General features: G+C 41.2%; 1 protein-coding gene across 8 annotated transcripts in view; it reads right to left on the reverse strand.

The window, feature by feature from the left end:
- Positions 1-23,107, reverse strand: part of ENOX1 (ecto-NOX disulfide-thiol exchanger 1) — a 768,733-nt gene that overhangs the window by 311,513 nt on the left and 434,113 nt on the right. For 2 of the 8 annotated variants that reach the window (XM_077297341.1, XM_077297340.1), the window contains exon 1: positions 12,916-12,939. The exons of 5 other annotated variants lie outside the window; for them this stretch is intronic. The gene's annotated coding sequence lies outside the window, so the exon portion shown is untranslated. Of the gene's footprint in view, positions 1-2,880; positions 3,012-12,915; positions 12,940-23,107 lie in introns of those variants that run through there. One more of the 8 variants, XM_077297347.1, reaches the window with a different exon arrangement.

Genomic DNA, 23,107 nt, shown 5'->3' on the forward strand with positions numbered 1-23,107 from the left:
TGGAGCTATTTACACTGCTGGATTTCTATTCGCCGTTCTGCTCCATAAGAAGCTTTATAATGGCCACTTTCTGTCTTAAAAAGAAAAATCCCACTATCAATTTGTGGAGAACCAAACTGGAAAACTTGCGCATCCATTTTCCTGTGATGCACAGCAAACGAGATCCCAAAATCCAGAGAGAGTTTTAGGGGATAGCAGACTGAGGAATAATCCATGGCTACAGCTGGACCCATAGGTGCAACTTAAGACATTTCATTCCACTGATGGGAAGCGGAATCTGATTAGCTTGAGCCAGGTTGCCCCTTTGTCAGCTTCCTGTTATGGCGCATCGCCACAGATGCCTGTTGAGGGGAGTAATAAAGCTTAGCTACACTATTCACATGTAATTGTAAAAATAATGCCAATCATTAAGGACTTATGCCACTATGGCGTGCTCCTATCTATGGTCCTCTGATGAGTCCCGACTTTAAGAGGGGGCGAAACGCGTAGGGACAAAGGACATTACACTGGCGGTTACACCAACCAGATAAGTGACCCAATGTGGTCTTTAGTTGAATTTGCTCTCTGTTTATGACCCCTTAGATTATTGCATGCTCAGTATACTTGCACTTGAGGCAATGTACCTCTGCGGTTCATATTGTGAGCAGATGCTACTTAATTTTGGGTTAAAAGGAAGAAAATGTTGTTGTAATATGGAGGCTATTTCAAATTGCTTTTTGGTTATACTATTGACCATTTTTTTCACCTCTGAACCGATCCTCTGATTATTTGTCATTTTAAAGGTATACCTGTGAGTTGATGCATTGTTGAACATTTAGCATGGATACGCTATAAAATATCCTAGTTGTATTGTAAATTTTAGAGGCAACATATTGTTGATGTCTATATTGAGAACAAAGGCATTGTAATTTCGTTAATGGTTGATAAGAGGGACAGTGATATTGTATATTGTGGTCTTTTTTTGAAAATGACAAAGACGGCTCTTGGAATGGATCCTCTCATTTTTACAACCTCTATTTAAAGGTATATTTGTGCATTGTTGATACTGAGCTTATATGTAAATTATTTCAACTGCAGGATTATCCATATAAGGGGATTGACACTATATTTGCCCCTTTCTATTTATCTCTTTAGAAACTACAAGATAATATGTTTCAGTGAGGCTATAAGCAATAATGTATGTGTGTTTGGGTTATATATGGGCACGGGGTAGAAAATAGGGGGAATTAGGGATATAAAGGACAGCTGACGTGGAGCGGGGGCGCCATGTCTAATTTATAGGGTGCCAGGAAGGTGAACAGTATAATAGGGAGCTACTAGGGCCAGTGTAGGACTGTGTTACTACATTATCAAAACTGTCCCATTCCTTGAATATCCCCCTTTTTTTTTTAATAGACCCGATAGGTACTGTTGGTATTTTAAAATAATTTTTTGGAAAAATCTTTTATTAGAAATATTAAAAGTTAATTTCTATGGGTTGTTTTCTTTGGTGATTTTTAAATAAAGTACACCCGATTCACATTTTGTTTGGTTTACTAACCATTTTAATGGATCTGCATGATGGTTTCCTTTTGTGTGCAATGCCGACATTTTCATTCATACCATTTTTGCTTCATTAGATGTTCTGACTGCTTTCCATTTCTTTTGCAGCAAAAGAAAAAAGTCATTTCTGATTTTTTTTCCCCCGTCTCAGCATTCATTGTAAAAAAAATAAGTTTTTTTTGTATATATACACATTTTATTTGTTTGGGCAATACTTTAATATTTGTTATTTCGTTGGCTTTGACTTAATTCTTATATATTTTCCAAAATCTTTTTTTATTTATTTATTCTTAAACAGTTCTCCAGGACCTGAACCTGCAATCTCTTTATCGCCTACTGGTATTGCAGTGTATTGTGAAATAAATGATCTCACATGATGTTTAGCAGGCCAATTGGCTGCTATGGCAACCGATCAGTATGTTCGGGATGCCATCTTGAAGACTTTTAAGTATCACTGTCCCACTGTAAAGAGGCCATTAAGAGGTTAATCTGAGGAGATTAGAGCCAGCTCAGATCGCATCAGTTACTGTTGGATGACGGCTATGTAACACAATCAATACTGCGCTACTTCAGTCACAAATCGCACTTTAGTGGTAGCCATCAGTAGTCGTGTATTTACAATACTTATCGACAATTATTTGGTATTATAGTGTCAGAACACAGAAAGCAACCATAGATCAATCTGATCTCAAAATGTTTACATTTACAACCCCAATTTAAAAAAAGACAGACAATTGCCTTTCACCTTCGGAGCTATACTCCATTTCATTTGAAAAAAAGTTATTTCACTAATAAATTGATGGCTGTAACACACTTTTTGGAATTGAGGTTCTACTATAAAGGGCTAAAAGGAAAAAAAAAAATAATGTTCAGTATACACAAAGGGTCATAATAGTTGTAAAAAGAATTGAACGGCACAAACGACTATTTACAGATCATACCTGTTCTTGGCTCGTAATGGTTGTGGTTTTTACTTAGATGTCCAGTCTTGTAATACTGATGACCAATCCTTAAAGGGACTGTCAGCACAGAATGGCTGTTCAAACTAAGTTCCGCGGCTCGATGCTTCATGGCAGGTGCAATCCTTTATATACACCTTCCCACCTGCTTGTTTTCCCTCTATTTGCACCCCAGGCCCCTCATCTCTGATTCACAGCTCTGGCTTCATAAGGGCAGAGGATGGACATCGATGGAAACCAAGCAAGTTGGAAGGTGTATATAAATGATTGTCCCCGCTGTGAAGCACCGAGCGCCTGTACTTTGTTGGAACCGTCATTCTGTACAGACCATCACTTTAAAGCCCCCCACACACATTACACTAACGTCAGCTGAACTCACCAATATCAGTGTAGGGTGTATGGAGGCTTTCTGACTCTCCTTCGACAGATTATGTTGGTAGAGATATGTATCTGGCATGTCTGATTTCAGACTCCCGATCTTTTCGTTCTCAGCAAGATAAGCTATTGTAGAGAAAACAGGAACAGTCAGCAGCACAAGATCTCTGGTGTATGGAGGAGTCGTGAGATATCTGATGGCAAACGAACAGCTAAACTATCACTCAACCGAAAGGATAGTTCATCAATATATAAAAACAGCGAGGGTCAACAGGCCCACCGATCAGCTGTTTTCAGCTCTGGTGCCAATTGAATGGCAATGATCAGCAACAGCCACTACTCAGCGGATGGGGGGGGGGTCGTCTGTGCTGTTCTGGCAGCACTCACTGCTTACATATGGCTAGCTCTGGGGTTAAAAACAGCTGCTCGGTAAGAGTGCCAGATCCCCACCAATAGGTCATCAATATCCCATGGCTGGATCCCCTTATACCTTTCATTCTCTACAATGTACAGACACTTTAATTCTCTGTTTGCACTTATAATAGCTGCCTAACACTTCATACAATTATACGGAGGGCTTGACACATTTCATCCATGGGGATGAGTTTCATTCCTTGAATCTCATTTATATGTAGGCAGTAGGGCACTAATTATCTGCATAAATGCATGCTCTTGACTTTTAATTATGATATATTCAATTTGATGTCCTGACCTGAAATGCTCTGGAACTGGATGGAAACATTTATTATAAAATAGAATATAAATGAATGATAAAAGTAAAGCTAATGAGGTAATTAAGACAAGATGGCTCACTTACACTCACAATAAGTGGCAACATCTCATGCTTTTTTTTTTTTTTTACTTTGTATCATCAGTATAATCTAAACTTGTCTTGAATGTAAACTTAGTATACATTTCGGGAAACACCAGGTGATTATTACTGTACAAAACTCAAGCAAATACCGGTACTTTTTTTTGGAATGAACAAAGAAAAAAAGTATTTTTCAATTGTTGCTTCTCTCCAAACAGAACAATGAGTTTATAGCATCAGAAGATTTATGAAATCCCATCTCCACTATGCGTGTAGGGCCGCGGCCTGCGTATCTGGACTTGTGGCGTGTCTTTATAGACCACAGCATGCCTATTTATCTTGCAGAGATGCTCAGTCTTCGCAAGATAACCCAGTCTACGTGTATGATGTGGTGATTCTGCACGTGTTCAATGAACACATCCGGAATAACCGCGCATACAACAGAGAGTGGTGCTTCGGGCGGAGTGGGGTATCCGCTGCGTCCAAAGGGCTGGGTTTCCTGAACGTAGAAACATAGCCTAATAGCAAGATGCTGATTTTTTTCATTTTACAGATAGAGAGAAATCCCTTCCAGCATATTAATTATATATATATATATATATATATATATATATATATATATACACACACACACGCAGTCATATGAAAAAGTTTGGGCACCCCTATTAATCTTAAGCTTAATGTTTTATAAAAATTGTTTTTTTTTCAACAGCTATTTCAGTTTCATATATTTAATAACTGTTGGACACAGTAATGTTTCTGCCTTGAAATGAGGTTTATTGTACTAACAGAAAATGTGCAATCTGCATTCAAACAAAATTTGACAGGTGCATAAGTATGGGCACCCTTATCATTTTCTTGTTTTAAATACTCCTACCTACTTTTTACTGACTTACTAAAGCACTTTTTTTGGTTTTGTAACCTCATTGAGCTTTGAACTTCATAGCTAGTTGTATGCAATCATGAGAAAAGCTACTTAAAGTGGCCACTTGCAAGTTGTTCTCCTGTTTGAATCTCCTCCGAAGAGTGGCATCATGGGCTCCTCAAAACAACTGTCAAATGATCTGAAAACAAAGATTATTCAACATAGTTGTTCAGGGGAAGGATACAAAAAGCTGTCTCAGAGGTTTAACCTGTCAATTTCCACTGTGAGGAACACAGTAAGGAAATGGAAGAACACAGGTACAGTTCTTAACCGAAAATATACTTGGCACTCAGGAGAAATTCGTTGCAAGATTCAGAAATAGATTTTTATTTTGGTGCATCCAGCTCAACATATAAACGTTTTCGGTCTCTACAACTGAGACCTTCATCAGATACAGTTGTCAAAGCTGGAGACCCTAGGTGGTGTGTGTGGGTCACACACTGGGTGAAATGCTAGCCAGGGAGCGGGAGCGCACGGCGCCTGAGAGAATGCGGGACAGAATGAAGCGCTCTAGGCAGAGCGAGGTACTCGCAGGGTGAGGAGCGCTGAGAGTCACCGATGCCAGGGGCGGTGGACGCTGCGTTGAGAAGCAGGGAAACGCTCCCGGGGCTGCCCATTTCACCCAGTGTGTGACCCACACACACCACCTAGGGTCTCCAGCTTTGACAACTGTATCTGATGAAGGTCTCAGTTGTAGAGACCGAAAACGTTTATATGTTGAGCTGGATGCACCAAAATAAAAATCTATTTCTGAATCTTGCAACGAATTTCTCCTGAGTGCCAAGTATATTTTCAGTTACATTTACGGGTTGGATCCCTAACTTGAGCACCTCCCAAGAATCCCTGAGTGCCGTGGTCACCTTTCTCCACAGGTACAGTTCTTGTTAAGGCCAGAAGTGGCAGGCCAAGAAAAACATCAGAAAGGCAGAGAAGAAGAATGGTGAGATCAGTCAAGGACAATCCTCAGACCATCTCCAGAGAGCTGCAGCATCAACTTGCTGTAGATGGTGTCACTGTGCATCGGTCAACTATACAACGCACTGTGTTTTTTTGCCACCATGCATAACGCCTTTTTGTATGACCAAACAACTCAATCTTGGTTTCATGAGTCCACAGGACCTTCTTCCAAAAAGAAATTGGCTTCTCCAAATGTGCTTTTGCATACCTCAGCCGACTCTGTTTGTGGCGTGCTTGCAGAAATGGCTTCTTTCGCATCACTCTCCCATACAGCTTCTCCTTGTGCAAAGTGCGTTGTATAGTTGACCGACGCACAGTGACACCATCTGCAGCAAGTTGATGCTGCAGATCTCTGGAGGTGGTCTGAGGAGTGTCCTTGACTGATCTCACCATTCTTCTTCTCTGCCTTTCTGATGTTTTTCTTGGCCTGCCACTTCTGGCCTTAACAAGAACTGTACCTGTGTTCTTCCATTTCCTTACTATGTTCCTCACAGTGGAAATTGACAGGTTAAACCTCTGCGACAGCTTTTTGTATCCTTCCCCTGAACAAATATGTTGAATAATCTTTGTTTTCAGATCATTTGACAGTTGTTTTGAGGAGCCCATGATGCCACTCTTCAGAGGAGATTCAAACAGGAGAACAACTTGCAAGTGGCCACTTTAAGTAGCTATTCTCATGATTGCATACACCTGGCTATGAAGTTCAAAGCTCAATGAGGTTACAAAACCAAAAAAAGTGCTTTAGTAAGTCAGTAAAAAGTAGGTAGGAGTATTTAAAACAAGAAAATGATAAGGGTGCCCATGCTTATGCACCTGTCAATTTTTGTTTGAATGCAGATTGCACATTTTCTGTTAGTACAATAAACCTCATTTCAAAGCAGAAACATTACTGTGTCCAACAGTTATTAGATATATGAAACTGAAATAGCTGTTGCAAAAAAAACAATTTTTATAAAACATTAAGCTTAAGATTAATAGGGGTGCCCAAACTTTTTCATATGACTGTATAAATATATATATATATATATATATATATATATATATATATATATATTTTTTTTTTTTTCTTTCTAAATAGCATCACTTTATTAGGAGAATTCATCTGCATCTAATGCTAGATATATGTGTATATACAGTACAAACCAAAAGTTTGGACACACCTCATTTAAAGATTATTCTGTATTTTCATGACTATGAAGTGTGCAATGCAGTCATCAGAGCAAAAGGTGGCTACTTTGAAGAACCTAGAATATAAGACATAATTTCAGTTGTTTCACACTTTTTTGTTAAGTATATAATTCCACATGTGTTAATTCATAGTTTTGATGCCTTCAGTGTGAATGTACAATTTTCATAGTCATGAAAATACAGAAAAATCTTTAAATGAGGTGTGTCCAAACTTTTGGTCTGTACTGTATGTGATGGAAATATATATACATTTCATATAGATCTCACTTGCATACATACTCCTATATACTCTTTCCAGGCAAAAAGGCAGAACAATTCCAGATGTGCTAAGTGATGAGTAGATGTCTCAACTTTGTCCTAATTGCAGAAAAGGTGACAGTTACACTTTAGTTGCTTAATCAGCATTCATATGTGCATTAATCACAATATTCCATATATATTTAGATAACCAATAACAGGGGAGCTTGACCATATGGTAATTAACTAACCACCCCTTTCTATATGCAATAACAAAACCAAGTATGTACAAAAAATCATCAGTATTGTTGGAATGTTATTCTGTCACGTGGCTGTACAATGTCATTCTTGAGCGCTCAAATACTCAGTCTAATTTGGGAACGGCCGCAGCACACACAGGGACAGATTTATTCAAACCAAATTTACATAACATATATATAGGTCCTCTCCCCTCTGTACCAGTCTGTCATTGCTAGTTTTGATTACTGTGATATTTGTATTTTGATGTAACCCCGTCTCATGTACAGCACCATGGAATTAATGGTGCTATATCAATAAATGAATAATAAATATATATATATATATATATATATATATATATATATATATATATATATATATATATATATACACACACACATACATATACACACACATACCAAATATACTCGAGTATAAGCTGAGTCATACCCAGGGGTTAGCAGGGGAGGGGGAGCGGCGCTGTGTAATAATACTCACCTGCTCCTGGCACGGTTCCTGCATGTCTGTTCCCCGGCACCGGCAGCTTCTTCCTGTAGTGAGCGGTCACATGGTACCGCTCATTACAGCGATGAATATGGACCCGACTCCACTCCCATAGGGGTGGAGCCGCATATTCATTACTGTAATGAGCCATACCATGTGACCGCTCACTACACGAAGAAGCTGCCGGGGAACAAACGTGCAGGAACCATGCCAGGAGCAGGTGAGAATAATGGAGTGCACTATATTCACCTGTCCCCCGTTCCACCGTCGGCACCGCGCCGTCTTCCGCGTCCTCTGCAGTGATTCTCAGGTCAGAGGGCGCGATGATGCGATTAGTGCGCGCCGCCCTCTGCCTGAACGTCAGTGTAGAGGATGGGGAAGACAGCGGCGGTCGGCGGTGGAACGGGGAGCAGGTGAATATATCAAGTGCCGGGGGCCTGAGGGGTGAGTATGTATGTGAGTATGGGGCAAATATCTGTATGGAGCATCTAAGGCTACTTTCACATTAGCGTCGTGTGACGCACGTCGCAATGCATAGTTTTGGAAAAAAAACGCATCCTGCAACGTTGCCCGCAGGATGCGTTTTTTCTCCATACACTTGCATTAGCGACGCATTGCGACGGATTTCCACACGTCGCATCCGTCGTGTGACAGATGCGTTGTGTTTTGGAGGACCGTTGGCACAAAAAAGTCCCATGTAACTTTTTTGGGAGTCGTGTCCGCCATTTTCGACCGCGCATGCGCGGCCGAAACTCTGCCCCCTCCTCCCCGGAACTCACAATGGGGCAGCGGATGTGTTGTAAAACTGCATCTGCTGCAACCGTTGTGCTCCATAACACACTGTCCGTCGGGCCGACTGTTTGCGACAGCCCGTACCGACGGACTAGTGTGAAAGTAGCCTTATGGGGCCATGTGCAGCATTATATGGGGCAAATATCTGTATGGGGCCATGTGCAGCATTATATGGGGCAAATATCTGTATGGAGCATCTTATGGGGCTATGTGCAGCATTATATGGGGGCAAATATCTGTATGGGGCCATGTGCAGCATTATATGGGGCAAATATCTGTATGGAGCATCTTATGGGGCCATAATCCACAGTTGTGCAGAATTATACGGGGCATATTTTAATATGGAGCATCTTATGGAGCCCATCATAAACTGTATGGAGCATTATATGGGGCGTATTTTGTATGGAGCATCTTATGGGGCCATCATGAACTGTATGGAGCATTATATGGGGCTCCTGATTCAATATGGATATTCAAAAACACTTAACCTACTGATATCTCAATTAATTTTACTTTTATTGGTATCTATTTTTATTTTTGAAATTTACCAGTAGCTGCTGCAGTTTCTACCGTAGGCTTATACTCTAGTCATTAAGTTTTCCCATTTTTTTGTGCCAAAATTAGGGGGGTCGGCTTATACTCGAGTATAGATAGATAGATAGATAGATAGATAGAGACACAAAAGAGCACAGTAAAACCAAAAACACTCTGTTGAAGAAAAATCACAGTAATCAGCAAGTGCTAGTGAAACTATGTAAAAAACAGGGTATTTGGTTGATAAGTTTTTTGCAAAAAAATGTATACTAAGCTGCTCCACCAAACGTCTAGGTATACCCATATAGAGCAGGCCTAACTGATGTATACAATCCCTATCTGATGTATTTAAAAACCTGATCATCTGTATATTACCTGTATGAGCAGGGTTCAGAGAGGAAATGTCCATGTGGACACGCTGAATGGAACAGCTTTTGTGCAGATAGCCCACAAGGAGTGGTGGATAACTCCCTAGTCTTGTAGGCATTCCCTAGCTACCAGGCAACCCCCACATGTACTTATGCTGGCTAACAGATGTAAATCATTCAGCTGCGGCAATAAAAACTAAATCTCCGAGCACTAAAAAATACTCGGAGGTCACCCGAGCATGCTCGATAAATCTTGAGTAACGAGTATATTCGCTCATCACTAATAAATTATTATTTTTATATTAAGGAGTATGGCCAGATTTACTTTTTGAACGAGACGTTGGTAGATTTTCTTATATACCGTATATGCTCATGTATAAGCCGAGATTTTCAGTACATTTTTTTGTGCTGAAAAAGCTCCCCCTCGGCTTATACACAAGTCATTGTCCAAAAAGCCAGTGGCGTAGAGCGCATATTGATTACCTTAATGAGCGGTACCACGTGACCGCTCAGCATAGAAGAGCTGCCGCGCTGGGACAACGGAGATGCAGCGACTGCGCGAGGTGGTTGAGGACGGGGGGGGGATGGAAGTTAGCCATGCATACAACGATGGGACGGGGGAGTGGGCCATGCGGGACCGGGGAAACCATGTATACAACAGAGAGAGCCACACCTTACAGGACAGGATGGGCAGGCGCCACACATAGCAGAACAGGACAGGGGAGCCACACATAGCAGGACAGAATGGGGGAGCCACACATACCAGGACAAAACAGGGGAGCCAAACATACCAGGACAAAACAGGGAGCCACACAAAGCAGGACAGGATGGGGGTGCCACACATACCAGGACAGGACAGGGGAGCCACATATACCAAGACAAAACGAGGTAGCCACATACCAGGACAAAATGAGGAAGCCACATACCAGGACAAAACGAGGGAGCCACATACCAGGACAGGACAGGGGAGCCACATATACCAAGACAAAATGAGGGAGCCACATACCAGGACAAAATGAGGAAGCCACATACCAGGACAAAACGAGGGAGCCACATACCAGGACAGCGACGGGGGAGTCACACATAGCAGGACAGGATGGGGGAGCCACACATACCAGGACAGGATGGGGGAGCCACACATACCAGGACAAAACGGGGGAGCCACAGACCAGGACAAAACGGGGGAGCCACATACCAGGACAGCAACGGGGGGAGCCACACATAGCAGGACAGCGACGGGGGAGACACTCACAGCAGGACAGGGAGGAGGGGACAATGCATACCCGGCTTATACTAGATTCAATAAGCTTACCCTTTTTAGTTTTCCGTGGCAAAATTAGGTGCCTCGGCTTATACTTGGGACGGCTTACACTCAAGTATATACGGTAAATGCGTACTTGAATTTTCTTTATTTTTGCATTCTGTTTAAGAATAAGACATTTAAGAATACACAATATCTTCGTTTGTGCACAATGCATTTCTACAGAAGTCAATGGGCACAATGTATAATTGTCTATTACATGTATGGTATACAGTGACCAGTTATTTGACATTTGCCTCAGGAGCAAGTCTTGGTTTCAACAGCGCACATCAATAAATGCGTCGAAATAGGTATTAGCCACAAATTTCTCCATCACCATCTAGTAGACTAACTTTACCACAATTGAAGAACATAAGCACATACTCCATAAATTATAGAAATCATTTAACATCACAAATAAACAAAAGTCATCACTTGCATTTATTGTATGGAATGGACTGTATTATACAAATGCTGTAAAAACTCATCTTTACACTTTTTAGGGGTATCGCTCTATTTGATTGCTGGCAATACAGTCACCAACAAGGAGCTAAAACAATATAGTCATTAGTCAAAACTTGTTTATGGACAGAGGAAGCATCCACTAATACATAATAACGCGACCATTTCCAATACACAATTAGGCTGTGAAGCTTTCTCTTATGGAAACATTTTGTTTCGCATCTGTGTTTCTTACCTGTGGTTCATCCTGTCCAGGTCTCAGCAGGAATTAGGAGACACCACTTAAACTATCGATATACACCGGCTATTGGCACCTCGTGCTGCGTGTTTAGCGTGTAAAACAAATCTTGCAAGGAAGGAAACCTCTAAAGGCTTTCTGCCGTGAACCGGTCATATGTCATTAAGATGCCTGGTAAATCAGTGACATATTCGTGTGAATAAAGGCCGCTTTGCTACTCTATTAGAGAAAAGTTACCTAGAAGGAATTATACATCAGCGTGTAAAACCAGTGTAAACCAGCGGCAAATTACCATTTAACATATGTATGTGGATGGTCGCAACCAGAAATTATGTTACTTTTTAAACATAAGTAACTAATGAAGTAGTTCTAACATGAGCTTCAGGCAATAAAAGGAGTCAGGTTAGACATTCAGACACACAACAGGCTATCTGCATAGCTCCTGCTTACTTACCAAGAATTTACCTGCGGCCATAATACACATTATAGATCATAAACACTTTTCTTGCAGTTGTAATGCTATGCAAATAAACTACATAACCAATGCACATTGTCACAAGTGCACAAGTCTAATTTATTCAACCGCTGTATAAAACATTTACAGACCTATAGGCAACATTACCAATAACCAAAAACTGCGTAGATGGATAAAAATATGTCCAAACAAATAGGGTCTATTTTTTTTGGGGGGGGTGGTGAGTCCAGGGGGTTAACAGACATGGAGATTTTAGGTTTGCAATGGCTTGGCTTCTTCTGGTAATTACAGAGGAACTTCCATGATTTTTTTTTCCAATTACATGTGTGTATGTGTGTATATAGTGTAGTGTGAGTGTATTAATACACTCATCTACTCTCTCCGGGATCCAGGGTCAGTCCTCTGCTCTTCTCTGTAAGATCACCGCACTTCAGGTCACTCTACACTCTATGCGTGAGCCGGAAATCTCCTTTACAATGAAAGCCTATGGAGCCTTGCTCTGACGCTCCATAGACTTACATTGTAAAGGCCCCTTCCGGGTCACCAAGAGAATCTACAGAGAGGTGACTTCACTGAGTAGAGGAGAAGAACGACACTGGATCCCAGAGAGACCAGCAGTGGGGAAGTATATTACCACACTCACATTAAATTACATGCACATATACACACATTTTATCAAAAAATATCAATGGGAGCAATTCTATAAGAGCATATGAAGTCCTGAACAAAGTTGAGAACGTTTTCCACAGCAACTAATAAGTTTTGCAGCAATAATCTATTTGTGAAGGAATCCTTACATTGATAAAATGTAAAACTTATGACCTGGAGTATAGCTAGCCAAAGATTTAAATATATTCATGAGAAATTACATCTACTTCTCCTGACTTCTTCGGAGCATAAATATTTTTTTTCCAATGGGCAGAGGAGAATAAGTCTTTGACATATCCTTCTGTGAGTGGATTATGCTATGCTTTTCTAGTGTAAGGGGGTCGACGAGGCAGCGAGTACCTGCGTGCCAGGTCCGGACCTGAAGGGGCTGCATCCTCGGTTTCCGGGGAAAGGCTTAAGAGAGCCGGAACTTCCCTGGTTGCCGGGGGGAAGCCTGAGGGAGCCGGACCAACCCTTGAACCCAGGAGGGTGGGTAGAGCCAAAAAGGGGGCGCAGAGATGGAGACATAAAAAGAAAAAGCGCGGGAAGAAAGTGAGGCGACAGCTCAGAGCAGTGAGGAGAGCAGCGTAGGGATCAGCGCGTAGAACGGTGAGAGGCATGCTCTGCTTCCCTCATCAGTGTATCGTCATGGCAACGCGCTGGATAGGAGCCGCAGAGCCAAGCCGGGTGCTGCAGCAACCAGAGAGAGAGGAGTGCTCCGTCCGGGGAGCATCAGAGTCACACAGACCAGTGACCGCAATCGCCCCTGTCAACAGCAGGGACCAAAGAGAGAGACGGGCAGTGTGTACCCCGTGACCGTTATAAAGCCAGGTGCCCGAGGTTTCAGGGTCGAGAGTACCGTGTGCGTGACGCCTGAAAGAAACCAGGAGCTCGACCGTCATTTACATCCCGACTGTACTAACGAATGTCGGCCCAGAGACTTGTGACCTGACTTCGCCAGCTTATGTTAGCAGAGGCGCGCTGGGCTCGTACCGGACTGTGGCCCTCACCATTAAGTAGTCACTGCAGTATATGGACTAGGGGCAGTGGAAGGTACCAGAGACCAATCACTGTCACCAGAAGACGGGGTATTGTTGTTTGCTGAACCCCATTAGTAAAGACACCACACCAGCCATTGCTATTGAATTCACCGCCAGGATCCAGGGCGCCATCTTCCCAGGACCACACCGGATCCACGTTGTGTCGACGGCTGTTGGCACCATTATCTACTCCGGGACCATTCCTGTCAGGAAGATGCCTGATGGATAAGTGACTTTATTGAAAACAACTTTCTTGGTTTCACCTGCATTTTACCTGAGGTTTTTCCTATTTTACCTGCATTTTACCTCACGTTTTTCCTATTCTGCCTACATTTTACTTCATGTTTTCCCTATCTCCCTGCGTGGAGTAAGACTCTGTATGTTAAAATCTGTTAACCCTTGATCTGCCTCCTGTCTGTCACTGCATCCTGCAACCTTACACTAGGATTAATCATGTTAAAAAACAACATGTGCGATCCTTCGTCATCTGCAGACAGGGGAAGAGACATGAGAGAAGTATGTTGCACATTTGATGGTCAGCTAATCCAGCTGAAACCTTTCAAAATGGAAGTAATTTATCTAATACGTAGGGACTAATGATGAGCGAATGTGCTCGGATAAGGTGTTATACAAGCATGCTTGTGTGCTAACCGAGTGTCTTCGGAGCGATTGAAACTTATATTCGAGTCCCCGCCGCTGCATGCTGCAACACATTTTTTGAGCACGCCAAAGACACTCAGCACCCAAGCATGATCTGATAACACCTTTCCTGAGTACATTCACTTATCACTAGTAGGGCCAAATCTAATATCCTACTATGAACGCTGTGAAAAAAACTTTGCAACATATGTATTCCTCAGTAAGGGAAATATGCTATAAAGGATGTATCACTCGCTTGGCATTTACCAGTCACTCTCTGGGTCTTGGTTTCAGCTGCTCCTGTCAATATATCAAACTGTTCAGACAAAGTTGCACCTGTATATCGAAGTACAACTTTCATGTAAGTCAGCAGTGGCCGTGTTTTGAAGCCAATACAATCTCGCTTGCTTCATGCAGTCTACAAAAAGCGATTCATTTATGAGAATGACACGGAATTCTTTAGATACTTCTGTTTTGGTTACCGTGCCAAGTGAGCGGTGCTAGATTGCTGGTTACAAAGAAACAAAGCAAAAGAGACATCACACTGTAAACTATTGTGCGGAACACAATGATGGAGGTCTCCCGCTAATTTGTAAAACGCGGACAAACCAATTTGAGGTTATCTGTGCAATGTAAAGAGTGACTGTTTAAGGACGTAACATCAAACTAAATAAAGGCACAGACAAAGAGCAGCAATAGGGAAACATGTCCAGGTAATTGAAAAGTGAGAGCATTTAACTCCTTCTCTGCAAGACAAATCAGCCTTGCGTGGTTTTGAAAACGAGAGAGAATACATTAAACACATTTACTGGTGCTAGAGTTTAGATTAATCCCCCTGTCACACAGCGTGCATCTGTTATGGAAAGTAAAACAGGAACGGATAATCATTTTAAGTCTTGTTGGCTAAACATATACATTGGGGCTGCTGCAGCCCATGCATTCCAATTTATCACTTAATCAAGCAGAACTGTGTAAAGAATGTTTTTCCATTAGAGAAGAACAAACAGTAGCTCCAAGGCTCCTCCACACTTTACAATACTTTCTATCTTGTACATGTTCCTGTCCTAATAAAACCTTTTTGTACTCAAGTAGTGCACAAGTCACACAGACTATGGATGGCATTTACAGAAATAAGAGAGGGGCTAGCCTTTCATATTTTGGTCATAATTTCATACTATTGTTTTAAAATCAGTTTTCTCACTAACCCAGCCCGAAATGGGGAATATCAATCACAACGCAAGTTGCATTTCTATTTCTTAGTTGTCAATCAAGTTTTAAGATTAACAAGTTATTTGTAACAAATTGGTTGGGGTGCATTGCTTGCAATACAGCTAACAACTAAATGTTTCCAAAGTCTACTTTATCTTCAGCTTAGCAACTATTTTATTGCTGTAAAGCATGTAAAAAAGCAAAAAAATAAACTTTGCTAATCGTCATTAAAAAATTCTACCATTATGTTTTTATGGCTGCTAGGTAGTTCTTTATGGAAGGAGGACAGACAAGAAACTAAATCTGTGCAGTCCAACTCTCTTTCTTCTACACCCTACTGTTTTAGCAGGGAAGGGACAGACAGGACTGGAACTCAGGCATATGAGTATGTAAGGACACACAGGTCTGCAACAGGACATTTATACTGAACACTATTTGAATTCTTGCTGCCCCAAGAACACCGCTTTAGTATACAAAGCAAATAAATTAAAAAACGCAAACCAGCTGATCAGATCAAAGGATACAAAGAAAAGTATAGAAATAAAAGCAGCAGTGCTGCAACAGTGTTTATTTTATTCTGAAACATTTCAGAGTAAACAAAGATACTTTGAAAAGCTAGATGGGGACCAAATCTCGGCTGACCAGTGCGTGGCAAGTGCCAGACAGTCATTCCCTGGCCAGCTCCAGTTGACTGACAGGACTCTTCTTATATGTGTAGGTAGTTAGAGACCTGTCAGCCATACCGAGCATTGACTACTTTACTTTGAAACGCAGGTAGTGACCCTTCCTTCCGTGAATGGGTAAATATAGGATATTTCAGAGTCACCCATCTCAGTAATAATGAAGGATGAGACCCTGGCTCAAAAGTCTCCTTTGGGGACCAGGGGAATTAATCAATTGCTATAAGTTTACCGTAAGCCAACTCTATAAATCTACATTTAAAAGGGAATCTGTCAGTAGGATCAACCCTCCTAAGTGGTCTACATGGACATGCATGTCGAAGGAAACTGAATAAAATACCTGGGTAACTGTGATCAAATATCTTCTCTTATAAGTAAATAAGCTGTCCATGACTATGGGAGGGACAATGATCTGCATGAGAATCTTACTCCAGAGATTATTGTAAATGAAAGCAGACATTACCAATGTGATACATTGTATGAAAGCAGGAGGTAAGGACCTGGACGGTAGATAGGTGTTGGCAATGTAAACTGCACGAGAAGTAGAGAAGTAGATCCGATGATCCAGTCTGGGGTTTACAAGCCTATTTACAGCAGCTGGGTTACCTCATCAGTGTGAAGCATGTTGATACTGCAGGAAGACAAAGAGAGGTGTTTGCTGGTGAAAGCGTGAGTGTGAGTTGCTGCTGGGAATACCGAGGTCCGTGAGGCCATTACATTTATGTTTCATTCTTCCTGAAGAAAAGGTCTGTTTATGTTATCCATTGATACTGAAGGAAGCTTGTTTTTGTTTTCAAGCTGTAAAGTTTATGATGGACAATAAACTACATGCTATTTGATATTAAAACCTGTGTTACACATATCCAAGCAGCTACCAGAGTATGAACCCCTACTATATTTCCATAAATACATTTTTTTACAAAAAGGAATCTTTGCCAAATTAAATCTTTTCCAGCCATCACAGAACTAACTGGCAGAGGATTCAATTATCTAACTGCTCGCACTGTTTTATCAGTCATAAATAGTGATGAGCTAATATACTCGTTACTCGAGATTTCCCGAGCACGCTCGTGTGTCCTCCGAGTATTTTTTAGTGCTCGGAGAATTAGTTTTCATCACCTCAGCTGAGATTTACAGCTATTAGCCAGCATAAGTACATGTGGGGATTCCCTAGCAACCAGGCAACCCCCACATGTACTTATGCTGGCTATCAGATGTAAATCATTCAGCTGAGATGAAAACTAAATCTCTGAGCAAAAATACTCGGAGGTCACCCAAGCGTGCTCGGGAAATCTCGAGTAACGAGTATATTTGCTCATCACTAGTCATAAGGTAATGGTGGAATGTAATGTTAAAAGTTTTACAGCCAAAACTTTGAGGATGTTCATTCATCATGTATTTCTGTGATTCATACAAAAAAACACATACTGCAAATAAAAAGATGCATACAAAGGATAAAAAAAGCCATATCTAATAACACCTGAGTAAGCATTTTGGAAAGCAAGGTAGAATACCTATTTAAGTGATCATGGACATCTGTATGGTGAAGGTAACAACCAGAACTCTCGTATTTAGGTCACCGAAATAAGTACCAGCTATTGAACCTCCACTGATGTCATTTTCTAAAGCAAGCCACAGAAGTAAATTATGTCGCCATGATCTGACCCATATTCACAGAGGTGGTCACAGATGGAAAGGTATTACTAATAATAAAATTGGTCGTATTCTATGAAATACAATTTCCACTACTGATTTGCTGGGCACATTATGAACTAAAGCTTAGATGAGAAATAATTTGAAGAAGTAGTAATCAGTGTGACATTATTATTATTATTATTTATTATTATAGCGCCATTTATTCCAAGGCGCTTTACATGTGAGGAGGGGTATACATAATAAAAACAGGTGCAATAATCTTGAACAATACAAGTCACAACTGGTACAGGAGGAGAGAAGGCCCTGCCCGTGAAGGCTCACAATCTACAAGGGATGGGTGAGGATACAGTAAGTGAGCATAGAGCTGGTCGTGCAGTGGTTTGGTCGATCGGTGGTTACTGCAGGTAACATTGGATTGTTCTGCCACAATTAATAGGTCCATCTTCAACAAACACAATGATTATTGTTAGCACTGATATCTATTTCCAGACATGTATATCTTATTGTAGGACACCGTTAAATTTATAGTAACAGACCTACCTACCAAATATAAAAATCCAATAACCTTAACATACCTCCAGCAGTTTTCTCAGCTTCATGATTTGGGGGACTAAAGCGAGACACCCGCACCATTGTAAAAAAGCACAGAAAACTAGTGGTATTCTCTAGGTAGACCAAAATGTTCAGCTCTTAAAATGTCAGCCCCCTTATATACTCTATTAACAACTTGTAAGGGTTAACTCTGGTTGTTCATGCCTGTCAGAGCTGGATTATACACACACTTTCTTGCATGATTCTTGTGAGTTTTAACATCTCCGCACACAGTGTTCCTTGAACTGAGGGTAATGGCAGCACCTCCTCTGTGAGACCACCCTCAGGCGGATGAACAGAAGAAAAGGTTTGCAAGGTTAAGGACAACAGAGGTCTTGCATGTTAGTACTGAGGAAATGTCATCCTGTAGCCATAAGGCCGGTGAGACGTGCAAGAAGCTTATATATACTTGAATAGTAAGACTCTGAGGGTCATTTAAAGATTACTTGGAAGTCCCACTGTTCAACAAGAAATTCAGCATTTCAGCTTTTCTGCAACATTTTCTATCCATGGGATCACAGGACTAATAGAGGCCTCAATGTATAAAATATGTACAGTCATGGCCAAAAGTGTTGCCACCCTTGAAATTGTTCCAGAAAATGAAGTATTTCTCTTAGAAAATTATTGCAATTACACGTTTTGTTATACAAAGGATTTTAGCTTACGCACATTGTGTTGTTCTAATACACATAAAGGAAATAAAGGTATAAAACAAAACACCTGTGATTTCAATAATTTTCTGGGAGAAATACTTCATTTTCTGGAACAATTTCAAGGGTGCAAACACTTTGGCCTATTGTATATTTCTCTCAATTTTTCCGAGATTCTTCTGATAAAAGTATAGCTCTTCATTTATCTTGATAATATAGAGCCATCATATTTCACAGCGCTTTACAGACATTAACTGCAATATCCCTATTGGGGATCAGTAAAAGTAGGCCTTTGGAGTGAAGGAGGAAACCGGAAAACCCTGAGGAAACCCACACAAACACGGGGAGAACATACAAAATTCTTGAAGAGGATACACTTTGTGGGATTTGAAGCCAGGACCCCATCGTTGCAAAGCTACAGTGCTACCAAGTAAGTTGCCATGATTCTTCTTATTTTAAAGGTGTTAAAAAAGCTAATTTATAAAAGTTTTAGTATGACCAGATTTCACCACCAATTTCTGACATAGAAATTCAGCGCACGTAACTCTGTTGGCACATGACAAGTGGTATGATGAAGGGGCCTGGTTATCGAGATCAGCAGACTAGGTTAGCAAGCCCCTTCATTCTGAGTCGAAACAAACCCGAACATCCTGTGAGACTTTTGGTAAAATCAGGACATTGAAGACAATTATTAAAACACAATTAGCAAATTTCATAAATTAGCATTTTAAATACATTAAAAAGCTTTTATCTGGCTGGCCAACTATTACAAAATATCACTCCAGGCAGTGGGGATCAATCTACTATTTCTGGTGGACTACAGGTAGCTGGCGCACTATAGCGGCCTCTCCCTCTGAGATGCAAGCCTCGCATAGAACACCAGAATGTACGCACTATTGACAAATCTGTATTGTCAAAGGGATTTTCATTAGAGTGTCATCAGGTTTTCATCAGAGAATGGTCAAGTTTTCATTTTATTTTATTTTTTCACTGATGGGGAAAAAAAATGTTTCTCTACTTTCTCCTACCAGTCAGTAAAAGATGTAATCCGAATGCTGTCAGATTTTTTTTTTCACTGACCCGTGGACTCAAATAGGATCAATATCAGACATGTCCATGCGATTCTGCACTCTCGTTCAGAGGAAAAAAAAATCTAACATCTGAATAGCCGCCTCAGACTATCACAGGTACAAGTGGCACCCGTGACAAAAAAAAAAAAACATATAGCACTTGAACGTGAAAAACTGACATGTAGATGAAGCCTAAGGGTATGTGTCCACGTTCAGGCTTGCTTCAGGCTTTGGTCAGGATTTTATGCAGGTAAAATCCTGACCAAAAATGCACCTGAGGTCACTGGCAGGTCACCTGCGGTGTTCCTGCGTGTTTTGCTCATTGTAGCAACATGCTGCATTCTGAAAAAACACAACGCATGTGCGTTTTTGCGGGAAAAACGCTTGCGTTTTTTAATGCACAGTGGAGACGGGATTTCATTAAATCCCCTCCACTATGCTGTAACATCTGGACGCTGCGTTTTTGACGCAGCGTTTCCTGAACATGGACACATACCCTTACACTTCTTTTTACGACACATTTGTATGCATCAGATTGTAGCACAGAAGTAACAAAAATCTGGTGTAAGGGTTTCCAAAGTTGTTACAACACAAAAAAAAACAAAACAGGGTGAATACACTGATAAATCTGCCCTATTGTTAAATGTCTAGAGAAAGGTCGGTGTAGGACTGCTTGATACCATGGTCCTCTTCGGAGCACTTTGGATCCATGTGTCACACAATGGATCCTCAGGCCCTATTTTATACACAACACTGTGATCAATTTTGTCTGAGTGTTGCTTTGAAGGGAACCCCCAGGCATTTTTAACTAAATGCTGCACTAATGCTGCATTCTGTCAAGGTGGCTCTTTTATTTGGGGTCCCTATCAACGCTGAACTATTCGTTTTTAGAATTTGCCTTTCCTACCTGTAGTTTGTCAAGGGGGCATGTCTTTTCCCCCCTGACACAAACACCTCCCAGCAGCCATCACTCAGGGCCTGCACAAGGTGGCTCTTTTAGTTAAAAACACATGGGGTGGGGGGTGACAGGTTCCCTTTAACCAGGCATGTTCTGATCTCTTCTATTACTTCATTCACAGACCATATAGACATGCTGTAGTATCTAGATTACCGTGCTTTTCTTGTTTTATACTACATGGCAGTCACAATGTGAGACACAGATGTGCGGCGGTATTTTATTATTTGCTAGAGAAGAATGTTTCACAGATGTCCCAAGACATTTGGATGACAGTACAACATAGTCCATTTGGCGGAGCATTAGCAATCAAAGAGACCACATGTAATTCATGACATAAATTGTCATCTGCTGTTTATAAAGTTCTTGGGAAAACAAAAAGAAAAAGAATAAACTGAAATACGGCCATGTAGTACAACCAGGCACATAAAGAACAGTGAAGCCATAATAGAAATATCATTATTATACCAAAATAATAAACAAATAATTACTTATTTATTTTAATATTATAATAGTCATCCATTTGTTGCTGAATGGTTAGTTAGTTCACTACTTTCTACACCAATAAAACTATTTTTGTTTCTGGATTTGTATTTCTTTTTGTTATGTAAAAGTATGTAGCTCCAAAAAGTTATGCATAAATAACATATAGGTATATTGTGATAGGTTGGAAAAAAATAAAATCAAACCATTACAACTTATTTTTGAGGACTTCAGGCATATAGAATAACAACTTATGAAAGCCTGTGACTTTTGATTTTTTTATTTTGTAAAAAAAAAAAGTTAATGTGTTATTGTTCAAGCAGTGCTGTCATAAAGAAGAGGCTTTTCAAACCATCCATAAGATGTCCAGAAAAAGTACCAAACAACCCCACTTCAAACGGTCAGTGCAATTTCAACAAAATTTACAGAAATCAATAATACAAATGAATAGAAGAAACTTTTTAATACATTTTATATCAGAGAAATCTGCTTCTTACTCAAGTTATGAGCCACTACTTCTAATCCCTCACATTTCCTGAGCTACTCATCATCTTGTCTGATGAAACAGGTCAAATCCATCTTGGTCAAAGCCAGACATATTGCCAGCACAGTGAGGAGGCAGATTACAGCTGCAATTGCACTTAACATCTGGCTGCTGCGGGTTTGACGCTGCATAAATACACAGCAACAAACCTGCAGCAGTTTCTAATCGTGGGCACATGCCCTAAGAGAACAGGTGAACACAGAATAAGAGGCAGTTTTCAACAATTACATTTAACTTCAGTGCTGAATTCACAGCTACACTGCTCAGTACTGCTGTGCTGTACAATGTCTTCCATGCTGCTGCTGTTTCTGTCTATGTGCTACATAGGAAAAGAAGAGAAGGAATCCCTCTGATACTGTGTATTGTAGATAGGAGACATCATAGCAGCAAGTCTACACCTACTGGGGGAAAACTGGTGAACAATGAAGAATACAAGTTAAACAAGGCATAGCTTTATTCCTAGCATACACAACAGTTACTGTATATACTCGAGTATAAGCCGAGATTTTCAGCCCAAATTTTTGGGCTAAAAGTGCCCCTCTCGGCTTATACTCGAGTCACGGTCGGCGGTGGGGTCGGCGGGTGAGGGGGAGAGGGCGCTGAGGCATACTCACCTAGTCCCGGCGCTCCCCCTGCCTGTCACACTGTCTTCGGGTGCCGCAGCTCTTCCCCTGTTGAGCGGTCACGTGGGACCGCTCATTAGAGAAATGAATATGGACTCCACTCCCATAGGGGTAGAGCCGCAAATTCATTTCTCTAATCAGCGGTGCCAGTGACCGCTGACAGAGGAAGAGCTGCGGCACCCGGAGACAGTGTGACAGGCAGGGGGAGCGCCAGGACTAGGTGAGTATTTTATATTCACCTGTCCACGTTCCACCCGCCGGGCGCCGCTCAGTCTTCCCGTCCTCTTGCTCTGACTGTTCAGGTCAGAGGGCGCGATAACGCATATAGTGTGCGCGCCGCCCTCTGCCTGATCAGTCAGTGCAGAGAGACGCCGGGACGGGACGCTGAGGAGCTGCAAGCAAGAGAGGTGAG

Source organism: Ranitomeya variabilis, chromosome 3, assembly GCF_051348905.1.
Source record: "Ranitomeya variabilis isolate aRanVar5 chromosome 3, aRanVar5.hap1, whole genome shotgun sequence".
Lineage (NCBI taxonomy): Eukaryota > Metazoa > Chordata > Amphibia > Anura > Dendrobatidae > Ranitomeya > Ranitomeya variabilis.